Consider the following 19254-nt stretch of genomic DNA (forward strand, 5'->3'; position numbering starts at 1 on the left):
AATACTGGTATTAAATTCTGGGCCCTGGACAGATCAGGTCAGGTCAGGTCAGGTAACCATAATAGTACCACCCACTTATTCAATAAAATTCTCAATCTAAGTAAAACACTTAAATACAGCGTATTTTTATTATAATTTTTTAAATAGAAGTGTCTAGATATTTATTATCCATCTCTGTTTGTGTGATCCAGATTTCATACTTATTTATTACTTACATACAATAATTTTATTAGATACACAATGGTCAAAATACTAATACACAATTCAATAATTCATTTTTCATTTTTCGTTCATTAATTTTAATAATTAAATATCTTTTGTAGAGCACTAAAGTTATAAAAAGCTTAAATAACATAAAAATGAGCCAAAAAAAGTAAGTTATCTATTGCCATTACTAGAATTAAAAACTGTATTGTCATTTTGCGTTAGTCGAATTCAAAAGGGATTCCCCTTAGTACGGTAAAAAAGTTTTAACATTTAAAATATATATTTTTAAAGTTATTTAACAATAGTAGTTTCGATTGTATCATTGTTGGATACATCCAGTGTCGAGGTGCGAAAACACAGATAACGCTGTCATCGGAAGGTATTTTCTCTCCTAGAGCGCAGCATAAATATTTATGCCTCAAGACCAAATAAAGAGACGAAGGTAGATGGTGTGAAAGCTTTGTCATGTATCTTAAAGTTAAGTTATAAGTAACAATTAATGCCAGTGAAGCAACCTCTAACTCGCCTAATCAGAATTGCCTATGATTTAACCGTCAAATGCTAAGTACACTGCAATTATCCGTTCCGGGGAAATCGCTCAAACTGTCCAATAAATTACCGCCCCCTACGGGCGGAATAATTGGATTTGTTTCTATGTATCTGCGATCAACACAACTTAGCAAAAGAAAAAAGCGTCACTTTGTTTGACTGTCGTGAATTTATCCGGTTGAGCGAAGCTGCGACATCCGCCCACAAATCATCCCTCAGTTCCCCATAAACTGTGCCCGGTTGAGCAAGCGGAGACTTATTAGCATCCGGAGAATAGAAATAACGTTTCCTTCGACACATCAACTAATGACTGAAAGATGTGTGGGTTGCCAGTGTGACCCGACGTTGAAGTTACCGCCGTACCTCAAAGGGCATAAATATGTCGACTGCAAAATGCCAAGTCGATTTTCCCGGAATGACGCAATTTCATTCAATTTCTCTTTAGGCTATTGATTGTTATTATGCAAAATAAGATAAAAAGAACGAATATATTAACTTTTACAATTAGGTCATGTGCGCATACCTAGTAGAAATCAGATCTCTGCTGAATGTCACTGAAATTAATTAAATTAACTCGTAGCGTCAAATAGAATTATGCATTAGTCTAATAACTGTAATACACGCAAATGGATAATGGATCTGCGCCTCTATTTTTAACGCTGATACGATGTTTAATGCAAGAACGACAAACATTTTAATTTGTGTAATGAAAAAACCGTTTTCTTGTTATTATGCAAATCGAGAAGAATTAATCTAATTAAAATTGACATTTCCAGAACCCTGTCGCAAATATCTTCCTCGCAGGTATAAAATTATTCCCGCTTTGCAAATTTCTCTAATAAATCACACATTTTTATACCTCTCTGTGTTACCTTACACCTCTCGCCTTTTCAGCAATAAACATTGGATAAAACTTTTATTATTAACATAAACTTTATTATTATTTTTACGACTGGTTTTGAGGAAAAATCGGAGTGACGTCATTATAAAACCCGATAAGACGACGGCGGCAACGTACTCGGATCGTATTAGAAAATTAGAAATAATTAAAAGTGCAGCAAACACGACAAATGTTCATGTAAGCTCATGTAGCAGTGGGTGAAATATAAAGGCTGATTTATGTAATCAGTCACGCTACGGCGGCTCCGCGAGCTGCGTGCGTCCACGTTCCGGGGCAGAGAGCAGAGGGCACCTCCGTTTTTCCACATTGTTCCTGCTAATATCTCATTTCCGGTATCTGTCCAATATCAGCGTACAAATGCGCGTTGCCAACACGCGCAATTACGTTTGCATTACAAATTCTTATTAATATTAATGGAATAATGATATAGTGGTCGCACTGCAGCCTCCGCGACAGAGAAATTTATTGTGTGATAATATTTATTATTTACTGAGGATAACAATATTATGCATCCGTTGAAACCTTTTTCTGATCCATGAAATCCATTGGTAGACAGATTCCTATTATAAAATCTGAAAGATTGTTTTGCTTTATATAACAATTAAGATTATTTTATTTAAAACTCTTAAACAAATTACACAGAACTTAATATTTTTAATTAATTCACATTCTTATACATATTAAAATTCAAATTGATTTTTTTTATTTAAAAAGAATACATTTGTATGTATTAAAAAAGTTAAGGAGTCCAAAAATTTTAACAGTATATGTATAGAGATTTAGCAGTCCTAACAAGTTGACAAGTGTTAACACTTTGCCTAATCGAACTAGAAGTGGTTAATAATTGGGGAAATTGACAAAAACTGATAGCATAATCTATAGGCTATAGGTATTCAAAAATCTATCTTTACTTCTTATACCGAGCGATCATTTAAAAAATAAATCGAGTTTGCTTTGGAGCCTATGCTATAGCATGGGTTGCCATAGGTAACACGCCGACTCGATTTATTTTTTAATTGATCGTACCGTATGAGGGACTATTGATAAATAAATAATAAGAGATAATAAGACAAAAACAAATGCCATTTTACCATAGCAATTAAATATGTGTATTGATACCTAAGTGCACGTACAAAGTTTGACGTTAAAAGCCAGTTGTTTTCGAATTATGTTCTAAACAGCTATATAGGATGAAAATTTTGAATTTTGACAAAATCGAGTATTGTTCAGTAGGTAACCAAGTATCGATTTTTAAAGGGGTTATTTGGCAAAGAAATTTTTGATATGTTGGCAACATTATAGCAAATCAACGTTCTTCTTGTTTTACCATAAAAAAATGTGTTGTGGCGTTTGAGAGTAGTAAAAAGAAATTAAAGATGAGCAGTAAGCTGGAAGAACGCTTTCTGCATCGGGAAAAAAAATCGACATCATCCGCGATACGGTTTTAGAAGATCGATGTGAAATGAACATCACACTCATATGAATGTGTTGTTCATAATTAACGATCAATTGGACTTGAGAAAATTAAAAGCAAAATGGATACCCGAATGTCTAAATGCAGATTAACAGCAATTGAAGTAACTACATCCAGATCGATTTGCAGCCACTTTGACGCTATAGTTAGAATTGATAACGTTTGGGTTCATGATGACCCAGAGACCAAACAAATGTCAAAGGAGTAGGAATAATTATTAAGGGGTTAGACATACTCTATGAACGTTGTGTGTAATAATAACAAATATCTATGTTATTATTTCTGTTTACACTAGGCTGCTAACTTACCAATATCCCATCGTAATAGTTATTTATTTAACGAGTTCGTGTGTAAATTGGCCTTTTTTTGGTATGAGTGGGCCAGATTAAAACGCGAGTGAAACGAGCGTTTTAAAGGCCCACGAGTGCCAAAAAAAGTCCAATTTAATCAAATTCCAAGTCACATTTATCAAAATCCGTTCACATAGGAGAAAATTCTCAAATTCTGACAGTGTCGAACAAAAATAGTTATTTACTTCGCGCATCGAGGTTTGTACAATATTTTTTGAAATGAACATTAGCATTTTTAAATTATTACCCAATAGTTTCCAATTTAGTGAATAGATGGCGCTTGCTCAAGTGTCAATAGAATTAATAGCGATTTATTTTCATTCTTTCGAAATTTTCAACATCCGAATTGGAGAAATGTCGTTTTGTAAACCAGATTTTAAGTCAAATTATTTTCAGAATGCTGAAAAAGGCCAATGATTTTTGGATGACTTTGAAGCACTAGTGCGCGAAATCTACGTTCGCGGTTAACTGTTGCGTTTGCGAAATGTCATTTTGAAGTTAGTGAGTACAAAAAAAGATTAAGAAAAACCGATTGTATCAAATCGAAAGCCTTGCCATATTTGTGGGATCATGTTCATAGTTGTTAAGCCTGGTTTAATGATGTTTAAATATACCAAGACATAATAATATTTTCTTTGAGTAGGAATTCATTAAATTTCAGTTATCAGTTTTCTAAAACTGATTAAGAATTTTGAGTAATTTTCACATTAATGAATTTCTTGTTATACTAAATGGGTTTTTATTATTTTTTAAAATGTGTGTTTAAATGGCAGTTCTTTAATTAATTAATTCAATGAAGGTACTAAAAATATAATGTATAATGTATTCATTTTCTAAATGCATCAGGGTTGGCCATGACTTTGTTAGAGTATCCACTCTGTATAAAATGACAGTATAAAATGTTGGATTGTGAAAGCACAAACAACAATTATAGATTCGAAATTTTTAAGAAAATGTTTTCATTTTTTGAAGAATAATGTAATTATATTTATCAAATTCGTAAATTACAATGCTAAAGAAGTCTTACTTCTCTTTGATTTTAGGAGCAATATTTTAAACTTAACTTAACATAACCAAACTTTTCTTGTTGACGTTTTTATAACTAGATTTTGTGTACAGGCAACTGAAAAGGTATATCACCATAGATATACTCAAAAAAAAAATTGACACTGACAGTGCGGAAGTTTAGTAAACGGATAGTATGTACTGTGTGAAATGTGTCAAAAAATCATGGCCAACCCTCATGCGTTTAAAAAATAAATACATAATATTTATTTGCGTCAGATTGTTCCACAGGATTTATAATTATGTAATTTCGTTCTCCGCCACAAGGATTTTTCTTAGTCCCGATTTTCTTTCTTCTTCTGAATCCTTAACGTATTTAGATGTCTCTTTCTGTGTACCTACTCTGGTGTTCAATTTCTTAAAGTTAATATCGAATGCAATACTTTGAATCAAATACAATATTTGAAAAATAATTATTTCGTCTTAGAATTTCTTAATGATACTGTTAATGCACAATGTTCGTCAATCCAAGCATATTCGTTGTCTCCAATTTCTGGATATTTTTCATTATAGGTTCTGCCCTGGTTCCTTAATGAGCGGGCAAGTGGAATGAAAGCTGATGTGGATTCTACATCGGATGAGTTTGGTCCAAATACACCATGGCCGAAAAGTGAGCAGCTCTTACTAAATGTGGTTGCAAAATCATTAATCAGGTTATTTCACACTATGAAACTAAAGAACCTACCTACTAACCGAAATTGTTCAATCTTAGGTTGAATCTTACATTTAACATGAGGAATTAAGCATGACAAAGGTTTCTGTGAGGTTGATATCGTGTTTGCTGATTATTCTGTTCCATACTGCAAAAGGAAATTTGGCGCGATTCATGCAAGATGCAGCAGACTGGCAACCACTAATGAAACATGACTTCCGCATAACATTGCAGAACTAAAAGAAGCATGCTAAATTCTGACGGAAAAACCTGATTGGCAAAGAAGAAAGCATTGTTCCATCACGACAAGGCACATCTTCACACGACAGCAATTACCCTCACATTTGACCAGCTTCCGTAGGAACTGTCACAACAAGCACCCTATATTACTCATATGTTCCTATTACCTAAATGCATAAGATATAGGGAAGGTTATATTGAAAAACGATATACAATTTTGATATTATTTTTACGTAAGAGGATCAAAATTTCTAAATTCTATTTTTTCCTCTGTTAAATATAAATTGTTAAATGACAGTTCCTGTAAAAGCTTAAGAATAAATAAGGGTGTTGATTAGAAAATTACATATAAATATTTATAAAGAAGTACATATTATGTATCAGTTTATGTTAAAAATATATTAACACGTGAGTCACTACAGAAGCTTTCCACTGGTTTGAAATATAAAAGAACTATACGGATATTGAGTAAATCCTGTTTGATTTTTCAGCCAAAATGCGGCGAGTAACAAAGCTATGAATGTAGTATGTAAGAAGTCAGTTGGATGGTCCTCGTAACGTACTAACTCCATTAAGTACCAGCGGGTGGTGGCTAAACTATCCCAGACCACTGACGGCATCTCTATCGTAACTTCTTGTCGTGACCCCGCTAACTCGCTTACACCATAAACAGTCCGCAGACCATCATGATGCAATCACATTTTTAAATTATTGATGCTTACATTAAAAGGTAATAGTTGATATCGGCGTAGGAAGTAATCAGATGCCCACCATCCGCAGTAACAAATAACAAAATTAATATATTATTTGTTGGTAATCAATAAACTAAAAAGTCTGTCTTCTGTGTAATAAATTTTTCTCCGAATTCTTTAATACTTATTTTTATTATTGACAGCTTTCTAATAGATTTTCTTAGATACACATTTATCCTTTTATTTTGTTCAGATATTAATATTATTTTAACATGAACAGTTACATGGATTTTTAAGTTATTTTTACAAAATATTCAAATGATAAATCAGGTCCACGATTCCTTCGTTTCTTTTGTGAACTCATTTTTCTTTCAATAAAATGTTCGAATTTATAATTGGCATAAATCTACCTCTCACGTTTGACGATTGGCACCAGAACAAAAACTTAAATTCAAAAATCCCGAGAAGCACGCCTAGTAATTTTAGTTGATACCAATCAAACGTCATTTTGACAATTTTACTTTAAATATTTCTTATTTTTTAAAATGCAGTAATATCGTGTGTTCCACAAAAAACTCACTCGCAGCAAGCCATGACAAAAGTGAAGTATGTCTTAGTACCAGATGTGAAATGAACTACTGAAGTAAATTTATAGGTAGATCTATCTCTATAGTCATGGCATACTGCGAGTGAGTTTTTATTGGAACACACGATATAACAATAAATATAATGACATCATAAACAATGTGTGTATTTCTTACGTTATCAGATCTGTATGAACTGAAATATTTTGACGAAGTGGTTAAATGGATAATAAAAAATTTGGTATCAGTTCCGGGGAAAGTCTACAATTACGTGTTATCAACCTACACACTAACTTAATAAATAACTTTTTTTTTCTAAGAATAGGAATTATCTGCTACAATAATGAAAACTATTTGAAGTAGAAGTTATTTAAAAATGTTGTATCCATTCTATAATGATGAGTCTAAAAGTTACAACTAAACCTACTCATTATAATAATTATTAATTTTATGTTTATAACTTAACTTTTACGAAGATCGATGCTAAAATTGAGGCAAACCTGCCAGACAACTTAACACATTATTATAAAAATTAAATGGGCGTTCTTTTATCCGTTATTGCCTATCTTATTAGTTATTAGCAAACATATAAATGATGGCGGAAATCTATAAAGATAGTGAAGATTTTTCCAATTTATTTTTACTCGAATATGTTAAGCAGAAACGTAAATTATAAACCAACTTGTCAAAAACTATAGTGTTGATTGTATGCCTCAACAACAACTCAGATTCACAATTTTACACAGAAATAATATTTCATTTGTGCTTCTCTATTGTTCTGAAAAAGCGAGTAATAATAAACTGATTCACTTCTGAAATACTTGATTTCTTTTATTTTTGCATATAGAAAGGCAGTTAATGGTTACATTAATTATTTATTCAACTCTTTCCGGATTTGAACTTTTTGATGGTACGTGTTACACATAGAACTTAATTTTTATTCAGAATTAAATTATTTTGTCACACCTTAAGTAGGTTAAAGTTATTAGCTGTTTTTAAAAAATTATACTATCATAGTAATGGCAAACTACTCCATATGGTTAAAAGTTACGCTTGAAAATAATAAGTAAACAAAGTGATAGTGGAACAAGAAAAAGGTAAAAAACACATTTGACAACGAGAATTGGAAAAAAAAATCAGAAGTAAATCCGACATATTCATCTGCTACAAATTACGATCTTCAGGTGCATCTGTGTTTCATGAGATACGTATTGCATCTTATTTGGCTTTTGTCTGGTCTAAAAGCCCATAATTTAAACGATATGGGTTCAATCTTCCTTAATTATCTTGTCTCCAGGCTTAACGTATATGCAAAATAGAGATAGTATGACGGCATGTTTATAAGCCTTTAGTACTGTAAGCCGGTAAGACTTACGGCCAACTTCCTAGTTCTCAGTAAATCACTCCTTAAAACTCTGCATGTGATCAGGCACTGAAAACATCAACATTATTCTTCCGATTTATGCTCTCCACCTGACCGTTAATTTAAAACACTGGCTATAACGAGTTCAACAAAGTTGATGAAGAAACAACCAGAGCTTTTTTACTATTCCACTTCTGGTTTTTTCGTCACTGACACCAAAAGCTGCGTGTAAGAGCTTCAAACCACCAGGCAAGGACACCGACCACCAAAGCTCGATGTTTTCCACCTTCGGTCGAATTCCACTTCGAGATATCATTGAGTTCGTCCTATCACATTATTATCTCGCTATTATTATGTACGTATGCCGAGAAATTGAATATGTAAATTTCTGACATATTGGTTCTCGGTAGCGCTGAATAATAATAAATACGGCCGCTTGTTACCGCTGTCGATATGAACATTATTATGGAGTGTATAGAAAGAACTAACCGTGTGGGCCGGAGCTCCTGCGCTACTTATTTTTATAACTGGCGTGCATTTGTCATGGACCGGATAGTATATCTGTCAAACCGGACAATGCATTGCCAATGTATACGAGTTCACTTTGCCGACTTCACGCTATAGGTGTTAAGTTACGACGCCGAACAATTAGTGTAATAATATGTTTATGTTGGTATCTTTGACGGCCCACACTGTTCTCTTATGTTTACCGGCACCAAGTACATCCGAACGAACAATGCCCTTATTGCAGGACCATTGTTGTTCACAACCGTGGCCATTTTCGTCAAGAGGATGCCGTGCAGCGGACGATATTTATTGAATATGATTTACACCCTTTTGTGCGGTTACTGCATGGTTGGTTGGTATTTTTGTATCATTGTTATTTTTTGGATATTATTTATTTTGTAAACCTATGTAGGTACACCTACACTTCTATATTATATGTAATAAAACGTTAAAAAAAAATTTCAATGGATAATCAACATAAATCCAACGAAAGTAATTCAACTTTTGAAAGTACATATTCAAATATTAAAAAAGAAGAAAGACTAAAGGCACCTCCATACTAAACACGCCGCGTTGCCCCGCTGCAGAATGTGTTGAACTAGCACGAACAATACAAACTTACAAAACTAATAATAAAGATATTAGATGTGGTATTATGTATTTTGTAATAGTTACATATTTTCATATGAGTAGCGCTGTCAGACTTTTCAGGTATGAGGCCGAAATTTGAAGCACGAGGCGTTAGCCAAGTGATGCAAAACAGGCCGAATACTTGAAAACCGACAGCGAACGAATATTGAATTTTTCGTGTTCGTTCGGACAAAGTCTTAAAAAACTGTAAACTTTGAGGTTATCTTGGACAGATGTCACGTTAGGTAGGTATATAATTGAGGAACTTTATATATTTACAAAGTTATACATATATCACTTTCCCGGTTATGTATCTCAGGAAACGAACATGAAAATTAAATTTGAAGGATCAACGACTTTAGTGATCATGTAATTAACGTAAAATACCAATTTAAGCATTACTTAGTTATTGCAGTAATTATGAAATAACTAAAATTTATTAAGTTCTGGTACAATGAAGGACATGGAATCCTGGGCAGTCTGCTATTGTCATTTCAAAAAGTGTCAATGTAAATGCACCTTTACTGTCATCATGATTGATATTTTCAAAAAAACTGTCAAATTAATTTAAGCTTGTTTATGAGTAGCTAAGTTATATGGTTTAGAAATTTTGAAAACTGAATGACACATCTGCCCAGTTTTCCGTGTCCCCAATAGTACTTAAGGTAGGAAAAAGTAATGCCAGAAATAAAGTTGGTACAGTGGGTGTTATGGATATTGAACGCTTTTTAGGTACGAACGTGCATTTTTCTTTGATGTACTGACACCCAGTAGATCGTTGATCGTTGTTTGTATGCGTTCTTGAACAGAATAGCACAATTTCTGTCCACGCCAAATGCACACAAACGCTTCTCTTGATTCAGGGCAGCGCAGTGCGTTCAGCTTGGATGCACCCTACGAAACCTGAAACTCTATAAAATCTATTACATTAAGAATAAGCTAATGACTGCCCTGTCGCAACAAGCATTTTCAATCTTCTTAAGTTATAATGGGGTCTATTCTGTAATTTACATGTTAATTTTAACAGACCCTTAAGATTCGTAACCATTATTTATATCATTTTTAGAAACTCGAAATGTCAAAAATGCCGGAGATTGTCGAATGTAATTGAAGTAACTCTCATACATAGAAAAATTGATCTTTTGACACCGTGGAGATCAAGTTTAGATGAAAACGGCCAGCCATATAAAGCAGAAAGTACTAAAAGGTAACGAGTGTTATAAATATATTTGTGGTCATGTAGGCCGTGGTTTTCTCTCAATGTTCCAAACGTAGCTCGTCTTTTTAGTTGACAAATCCTACAGATAGCTTCATGTTGCTCATACCTCATAATAACTCTTTCAATGGGTTTTAAAATACATATTGATTGGTCGTCCACTTGTGTTCTTTAGTTTTACACTTCCTGCTTCACGAAATATTTGACAGCTGATAAAACAACGTAAACAGAAATAAAAACAATCTCCTAGGTAGTTGACCACAATTTTTTTGAACATATGTTAGATCTGCAATCTTTATTTTTTACCTTGTGAATAGATAGTCATGAACTCTACATATAAATCACCTTTCAGCCAACAATACGGCCCAATTAAATATGTTATACTGCAAATTAATATCGAAGTATTGTTATAGTTTAATTCAGCAAGGGTGCCCCGCAGTTCAATATTTCCACTCTAAACTGACTTAACATTTTTTCAGTTCTCATCATAAACTCAGTTTGACATTTGCTTTCAGCTCAGGATAAGGGTTTTATGTTGCTAGGCGATGTGCACTTGAGCTTTGATTAAAATTTCACATAGCTGCAATAAAAGTTATGTCATGTCCTTAGCTAACATAATTTATTATACCTTCCTAACATCACTACAACGCTCGTAATTCATACTTATCGACAATTATATATTCCTTGTAATTTGATATATTCTTATTGGCAGTTGGCTCAGAACCAGGAGAATATTTTTAACGGCAACATCACAAATCATAAAACGATATAGAAATGTCTTCCTGGAATTTAACGTTTGACAGCCTCCCCTGAAGGGTAATTTTTGTGATTGGGTTAATAAATATGGAAATTACTAGCCCTTTATACAAAAACTTAACGAAGCGTGCCACTTTCGTATGGGAATACACCGGTGTTTTATTTAATCGGATATCCGAACCGTTTGGGGAATTAAACAGAAATTTCCGGTAATCGAATTTATTGCCTCACGTTAATTTGACACCGGAAATTAATTTATACTGTAACGTAAAAATATTTCATCAAATTACTACTTGTTGATATTAAATGTGTTCCACTATTTGACCTTGTCGGTTAAACATTCTAAAAATTTGTAACAGCATTTTTTCATTATGACGTAATTAGATTTTGAATCAAAAGCTATTTTTTAAATCTGAAAGCGATTGTAAGAAGTAGTTTGTTAAAAAAAAAACAGTTTCATAAATTTGTAGAGCTTATATTATTAAAGTTTTATGGCTCTATAATAAAAGGCTATTCACTATCATTTCAGTGACTGTCAACTTGAATAAATTATATTGAAAAATAAACAGAAACTGTGTAGGAACTATAAAAAATTGCGACGTGGAGAAATGTTATAACTAATCCGAAAAGCGCTCAAAGCCAATCTGAGGCAATTATAGCGAGAGAAACTTCAAATTAGAAAAATGCGATGGTAGAGATTTCAAACTGGTTTAAAAACATCAATTAGGTCACCTTGGAAGATTGATTATAGATTCGAAAATTTTACATTTTCCTTGGATTGAATAAAGTAAAACAAAAAAATCTCAAGTACTTGAAACACCTGCATATTGTCGCACAATTTAATACTAAAATTGATTTTGCACAATGGACATCTACTACTACCAGCCGTACATTGATGGCATTTTTGTGAAAGCTTATTTGAATTTAAAAAGCATTTATCAACCCACGGTAAAATAGTCGAGCTGATTGATTACTGATAGGCGAGATACAACCGACACTGTAATTTATTTATGGGTTTTATTGATAAGTAAATATAAATTGAATAGCAACAACCGACAGTTCTGATCTTAAATGCACATAATAATTGAATTTCAGTTCACAATTAAATGAGTAAAATGTTTTATAAGCCATCAGACCTGCAGATTAAAGAAAAAGAAAAGTATCGTTAATAGCTATATACCAGGTGTCCGCATGAAAAGCGGATGCGTTTATTTTTGGTGTCTTTAACGTGACAAATTTGAAATTTTAGGATGAGTCGGTGCACAGGGGAACGTAACTTACAGCTGGTTTCAAAAAAATCGGGAAATGAAAATTTTCCTAATGTAAATTTGGTTTTGTCGATTTGTCAATTAATTGTCTAATTGACAATACCTATCAAGTGATTTTTAAAAATGTGATTGAATTTTGACGTTAAATCTAACCTATCTCCCGTAAGAAGGTTTCACACTATGGAAAAATTGCAAAAATGTGTCAATTTTATTCTGACAGTTCCCGTTTTTTTTGCAACCAGCTGTAATATCTGTAATTATCACGTCATTACCCGATTACTTTATTTTTTAGTCAGAACATTATGCAAGTTACTCGTGTGAAATATAAACAAAAATAGTATATTATACACCAAGGTGGAGAAGTTCACGATTATAGCCAGAGGGCTAAGGTTAGATCCCGAGGGGTGTCGAGGGATGTAAGGCGCGAGGGACTTCTCCACCGTGGTTTATATACATTTTTTTTTCACTACTAGATACGTTAAATCCCTTTCTAATAATATAATTCAATTATTTTGTCCGATGCGACGATCCGAGTTCTCATTTTTCAACGGTTGCTATGAAAATTGAAAATCTTCTGTCTACGTTAACCAATGAAATCAACGAAAATTTTTCGTTGCTAGGTGATGGCATTATTAAACACTGGTTAATAATGAAAATTTATTAACCAGGAGGAGAGAAATTCTACTTCTGGGTTCAGTTCGAGAGTCAATAACGACGCCTTCTAAGAGTAGTAGTGAGAAAAATATGTTACAGCTTACAGCAAAATATCTGTAATTTATGTACGGTTAATCGAAGATTCCCACTATTAATTATACCTAAGTGTGTAGGTAAAAGTCGTTAAAAAGGCACTTCCCCACATCACCATCCATTAACCCCTAAACGCCCTTAATTATTTACTGTCACATTGAGGACAGTCTTCATTCCTATCTCTAAAAACTTTCAGTCGCTATAGGACACTGTGGGATAGGAGAACAATATCCATTTATTTTACAAATAGTTAGTGCAATTCACATCAATTAGTTTTTAATAAGAAATTAAAATAATGTTACTGATCGATAAACAAATATGAGAAACCATACGTGAATGTTTTTAGGATTAACACGCTTAGATGTTGGTAACATCAACAAATAATAATCTTAAATTGTTTCCACAAAAAGTAATCAACTGACTGGAATTTACATATTTAAAGTAAATCAGCATATTTCACAAACAACAAAATACTTAATCAATTAGTACTATCTACAATTTAGAACAATATGCTGTATCGTTATAGTTTTTCACGTAAAATGTTCATTGTATCATCAAATTTTAGGTCATTATCATTCTTGCTTTTCATTCTTTCGTACGTATTGTACTGCGGCTTTGCGGTGAGTACTTATAATCAATATTTTTTTTAAATTTTCTTATTTTGAATTATACACAAGACCAATTATTATAGTACTTTGTACGTTTTCACGTATTTCTAATTAAAACTAAAAAAAAACAAAACAAATTAAAATATACCGGGTGTCCGTGCGAAAAGTTCGGATGAGTTTACTACTGGTGTTTTTAGGACTCAAAGCCTAAGTAGTATAAAACAAAGTTTAATTATGAGATTAATAATAACAAATAACAGAAAAAAATCTCTAGTTACAATTTCAAAATACGTAAAGCTAGTTTGACACGATGCTAAATTTTGTAGAAAATTTGTTAAAAAATGAGAGACCCTCGATCAGGACCAATGAATGATCAGGATCATAGTCTGTCTTTGTCATTTTCACAGAATTTTCTGCGAAATTTAGTATCGTGTCACACTAGCTTAAGTAGGTAATATTTAAAGTTGACTCAAGTTGCAAAAAACCACTTGTCATTTGCAACAGCACTTTTATGGCATTAGTCATTTGAAAATTTTGAAATTACTTTAAAACTCTACTTATATGTAAAATATTCAATTCAAACTATGATTTTGTGGCCGCTTTGCGCCTTTACTCGTATTTGATTAAAAAATATCGAAAAAATACTGTTGCAAATGACAAGTGGTTTTTTACAACTTGAGTCAACTATAAGCACACACATTTCTAATATTGATTAGATTCAATTTTTTCATTTTGAACATATTGAGAAATTTCTGGTGTTAAATTGGGTCAACTTGACTTAAAATCCATAAAAATATTCATTTTTTTTTTAATTTAAAGTTAAATATCTCAAAAACTTTCCTTTGTAACCTAACTTCTTTTAGCACGGGTATTAAAATGTATATCCTCTTTGATAATCCGTTATTAAAAATGTATTGAAAAAATTTAAAATCAAAATTTTTAAGTGGAGATGGCTGGGGACAGTTGGGGCCAGAAAAGTGACGTGGCAGCTATGCCAACTTGCGTCTCCATATGGGACAACTCCTAAAATTTCAAATTTGTAACTTTAAGACCTCAGAAATAAATTCATCCGGACTTTTCCCACGAACACCCGGTATATTATAATTTATTTTGTAGATAATTCCAATTTTGGTACGTACGAGTATTTCAAAGTATAAAAATAAATACAAACATAATCATTTAAACGAGCAACAAGTTTCAATAACAATAATTTATCGTAAAGCCTTAACGACATTCCTGGCCTTTTAACATGAGAAACGAGCAACATGAAAAATTTATATATTGTGTACTGAATGTAGCAATCACAAATTAGGATATTTGGTCCAAAGTGACAGTTTACGTTGTAACTTGATTTATTTCTAAATTGGGTGACTATATGTGTATTTTATGCAATGTCCGAAAATGTCAATAGCTCGGAAGACTTTTTACGAGTCTGGACTTAATTATGTAAAACCTAGATAAAAACTTGCACGTCGGCACTAAGGCAGACACGTTTGTCATTAAGATTTGGTAAAACGTGTCCTGATGTAGGTCTTTTTGAGCACGGTTACAAATTGGTGTTCATCAAGCAGCCTCTCTAATCCACATATTTACCCAACTCATTGAAATTCCAGAAATAGTTGAAAGGAGTCGGAGAGGTGAGCCTTATCGAAGTTAAATAACGAGTATGGAAACAAAGGATCACGAAGAACGCCGTAATTAAATAACATAAAAAGCGAGTAATAGTGTAAATAGCATGATACTCTTCACGGGCTGCTGACTACACTGACTAAACTCACATTTCCGACATCCACACGGTTCTGTGATAAACAGGCGTTATAATGGCCGCTTTCATGCTCATTTGCGCCGTTTTGCAGGATTTATTTTGCACGCGCTCCTTAATTATCTCGGGCTTAATTAGATCGACGAATTTAACAACTATAAATTCCAATTTAGGAGTTCCAGCCGGGCCAACCAAAGTGGGTGTTCACAAATTTATTTTAAATAAATGCACCGACAACAATACGAAATTGTAATTTATTCTAAAACTCCACACTAGAATATTTGACAATGGCTATATGTAATACTTAAGTACTGTTAGTCTTTTGGTTCCGTCCAGGTGTTTTAAGATGAAGTTCTAATTCGACTAGACGTATAACCATTATTTACATTACACCTCCGGGCTCTCTATACGGTTTGTATTTCGGGTCACCTCGTTAAACATTTTACTACACACAAGAGATCACGCATTTGATACGCCAATATGAAGACAAATTATTAAATTGTTAAGAAATTGCGAAATAGATTTCAGTTGCGGCGGAGCGCTTCAGATCAAGATGATTAAAATTTATTATCCATAAATACATCCGATATGTAGGTCCTTCGGTAAATGTTGAAGGCTTGAGACACATCATTAATCTCACATATTTTTCCGCTTATTTATGTATGGACGGCCAAGAACATTTCGTTTAAAGTTTACAAACAAATGTAGGTACCACGTAAAAAAAACAGTCACAATTCATTCAAATTTTTTTTCAAAGTTTTGCTAACTTCTTAAATCAAGCAAAAATCAGATTTTTACAGCACCACCATGTCCCTGCAACATAAAATATTGGAAAGTTATTTCTATTTTCTGTAAATTTACTTCAACAGCATAGGTAGATAATTCTTTTTCTATTTCTATTACTTTAAGTTATTTTACCATAAACCCATGTAAATTTATATTTAATGAAATAATTGTATTCGTAATTCTATGATAAATATTCTATTGAAAATGATCCAATTTACATTTTAAAAATTTGAAAAATCAAGATTGGTAATAAATGTTATTAAAAATTTAACATAAAATAACATTTTTAATTTACAATGCGAAAATTTCCGATAATAATGCGGAATCTGGAAAAGTGCCCCGAATGCTTGCAGCGTTTCCACGTTGAATGGCAAGGGAAATCCTCTCAAAAAGGAATTTCTTAGATTTTGAATCCCCTGATTCCGCGATAAGTCGGTCTCCGATGAGGAATTAAAAATTAGTTGTATTTACAACATACATTATTAAACATAAATTACAACTCATGACGCTTTGAGAAAATACTTTACTTCATATGCGTGCACTTTTATGCAGGAAGAAAAACAGCCATTTTAAAATAAAAACAATTGGATTAATATAAAGAAAGAATATATGTCAATCTCTGTTGGAGAAATAAAACTATGTACCAGAGTACATTGTTGGGCAAAATTAATACGATACATTAAAACATAATGTTTGTTTTATTCAGAATACAAAGATGGGTAGTAATAATAGTAATGCAAACGCAAAGTGGAAGTAAATTGTACTTTAATCTTCTTTACTCATTATCAAAATTAGATTCAGGCAGAATTTACAGATACAAATGCAAGGGTAAATCATCATTTACGATTTTTAACATAGAAGTAAAAGACTAGCGCCATCTAAGACACTAATACAGTTGATGTATGTAGATGCTCAAGTGCTTCCATAAAATACATTAATTAGAGCATAATTTCAGGGCAAAAATGTTACTGCTTGAAAGATATACCCTCGGATATACCTATTTCAAATTTTACGTGCGCTATCTACTCCTTGCTTTACGTAAAATTTAGTGTCTTTTATGTCAACCGATCTCTCGCTGGACAAACTATACCTACCCACCTAATCAGTGGAAACTAGATTTGACAAATACGTTATTGTTCCAATCTGTTGAAATTAGCATATGGTGGACAGCAGCCATAGAAATGTGAGTTGAAACCTTGTCCTGATGGAAACGCATAGCTCGTCCCTTTTTTCTACGATATCCGCATCTACTTCAGGAATTAACTTAGAATAATATTTATTTCTTTGTGATATTATATCCATCCAGAACATAGTTTAATAAACCAACTCCAAAAATTGTCCCGTCGAGGTGATTGCACGAAATTTTCAAGGAAGTGATGAATCTTGGCATCTTCAGCGATCAGTTGTCGAATGCGCGCTTGCGATTTCGTTAGTTTAATTCATTGTGCATTCTTTGTGCTACCTACTGAAACGCTACAACTCGCCATAATAAATTATATTATGACTTGTCTCTCGTGGAGAATCAAATTGTGGACTAAATTAATCGTTTCTTAGGTATGTTATAATAGTTCTGCACTGTTCGGTGCTTGGTGCATATTCACAAAAGTTTAAAGTTTAAAATATCTGGTCCAGTTCTTAATCACTTGATACGAAGGTGCAGATTCACCCAATACTTTATTCACACCCTTTTAGATTTGTTGCGACGAGAAACTCCTGTCAATCAATTAATGATACAATTTTTTAAATTTTAATGTAAACGTGAATTATCGCTTTTTATTTCTACTTGAAGACAGTAAATGATTAATCAATTTCGTAAAATTTTGTAAAAGTCTGCACTATTAAAAACACTCATATTAAATGCAATTATGTACATAATCCCAACAATAAGGGCCAGTTTATAGAAAGAGAATTAAATATTTAATTCGAATTAAATTTTAATACGCGATTAATCCATGAATCTGAAACTTCGATTGGTTTAATCCGATCAGGCGTTCAGTTAATCTAGCATTTGACTACGATTAAACTTAATTATGCTTTTGTAAACTGGTCATATCTGTTTTGGGGAAAAATGTATTTTGTCTAACTTTTGTGTTTTCAACAAAAGTTTGTTGTCCAAAAATTGACAAGAAAAAATATCACAACAAAATTTCGTAAATTGACAGTTTTTCTAAACAAATTACCGCAAAGTAACACAAAACATTAATTTCAGTTTTACATATAATTTATTTTATCATTCTAGTAAACAAATAACTAGTATTTGTATAGTGATTAGTAAACAGATGTATCTTTCGTTCTCAAAGGAGGTACCTCTTTATCGATGTCAAACTGATAAAAATGTCACTTTTGTTGTTTTATTTATTATAACAAAATAAAATAATCAAACACAAATATGTATGTATATGTAAATATGGTTGTAATGTGAAGTTTACATTTAATTCGTTAAAACATCAAACTTTATAAACTTCCAACCAAACCATTTCCACATGATTATGTGAATTTAAAAAACCATTTCTCTATATTTAATAACAAAATTAACTTTAAATTAAGACTAAATACATTGATGTTTTGTTCTTCATTATTGTCTACTTAAAATGTAAAAAAAAGATAATAGTTATAACAAACAGTGATACCTCAAAAACTTTAAAATAACATATTAACAAGATTCCTTTACACACGAGCCCGAAGGTAAAAGAAATAAAAACATAGAAAGTATTTCAGCTCCAACGCTGAATAATGATACTTTAAAATAAAAAAATATATAAAATGTTTCATAGCTCCGGGAATTCATGTAGGTATAGAAAATTTTGTAAAAGTTTTTAATAACAAAATTGTTTGGTTAAACTGCTTCCAGACATTAAAATATTTCTCACAGCAATCATTTTTTTATAATATGTATG

The 19254-nt window shown here is 32.3% G+C and overlaps 1 protein-coding gene across 4 annotated transcripts in view; it reads right to left on the bottom strand.

Annotated features, from left to right (window-relative positions):
- Nucleotides 1-19254, bottom strand: part of LOC138129081 (dendritic arbor reduction protein 1-like) — a 155357-nt gene that overhangs the window by 134365 nt on the left and 1738 nt on the right. The window lies entirely within an intron of this gene.

Source organism: Tenebrio molitor, chromosome 1 (genome assembly GCF_963966145.1).
Source record: "Tenebrio molitor chromosome 1, icTenMoli1.1, whole genome shotgun sequence".
Lineage (NCBI taxonomy): Eukaryota > Metazoa > Arthropoda > Insecta > Coleoptera > Tenebrionidae > Tenebrio > Tenebrio molitor.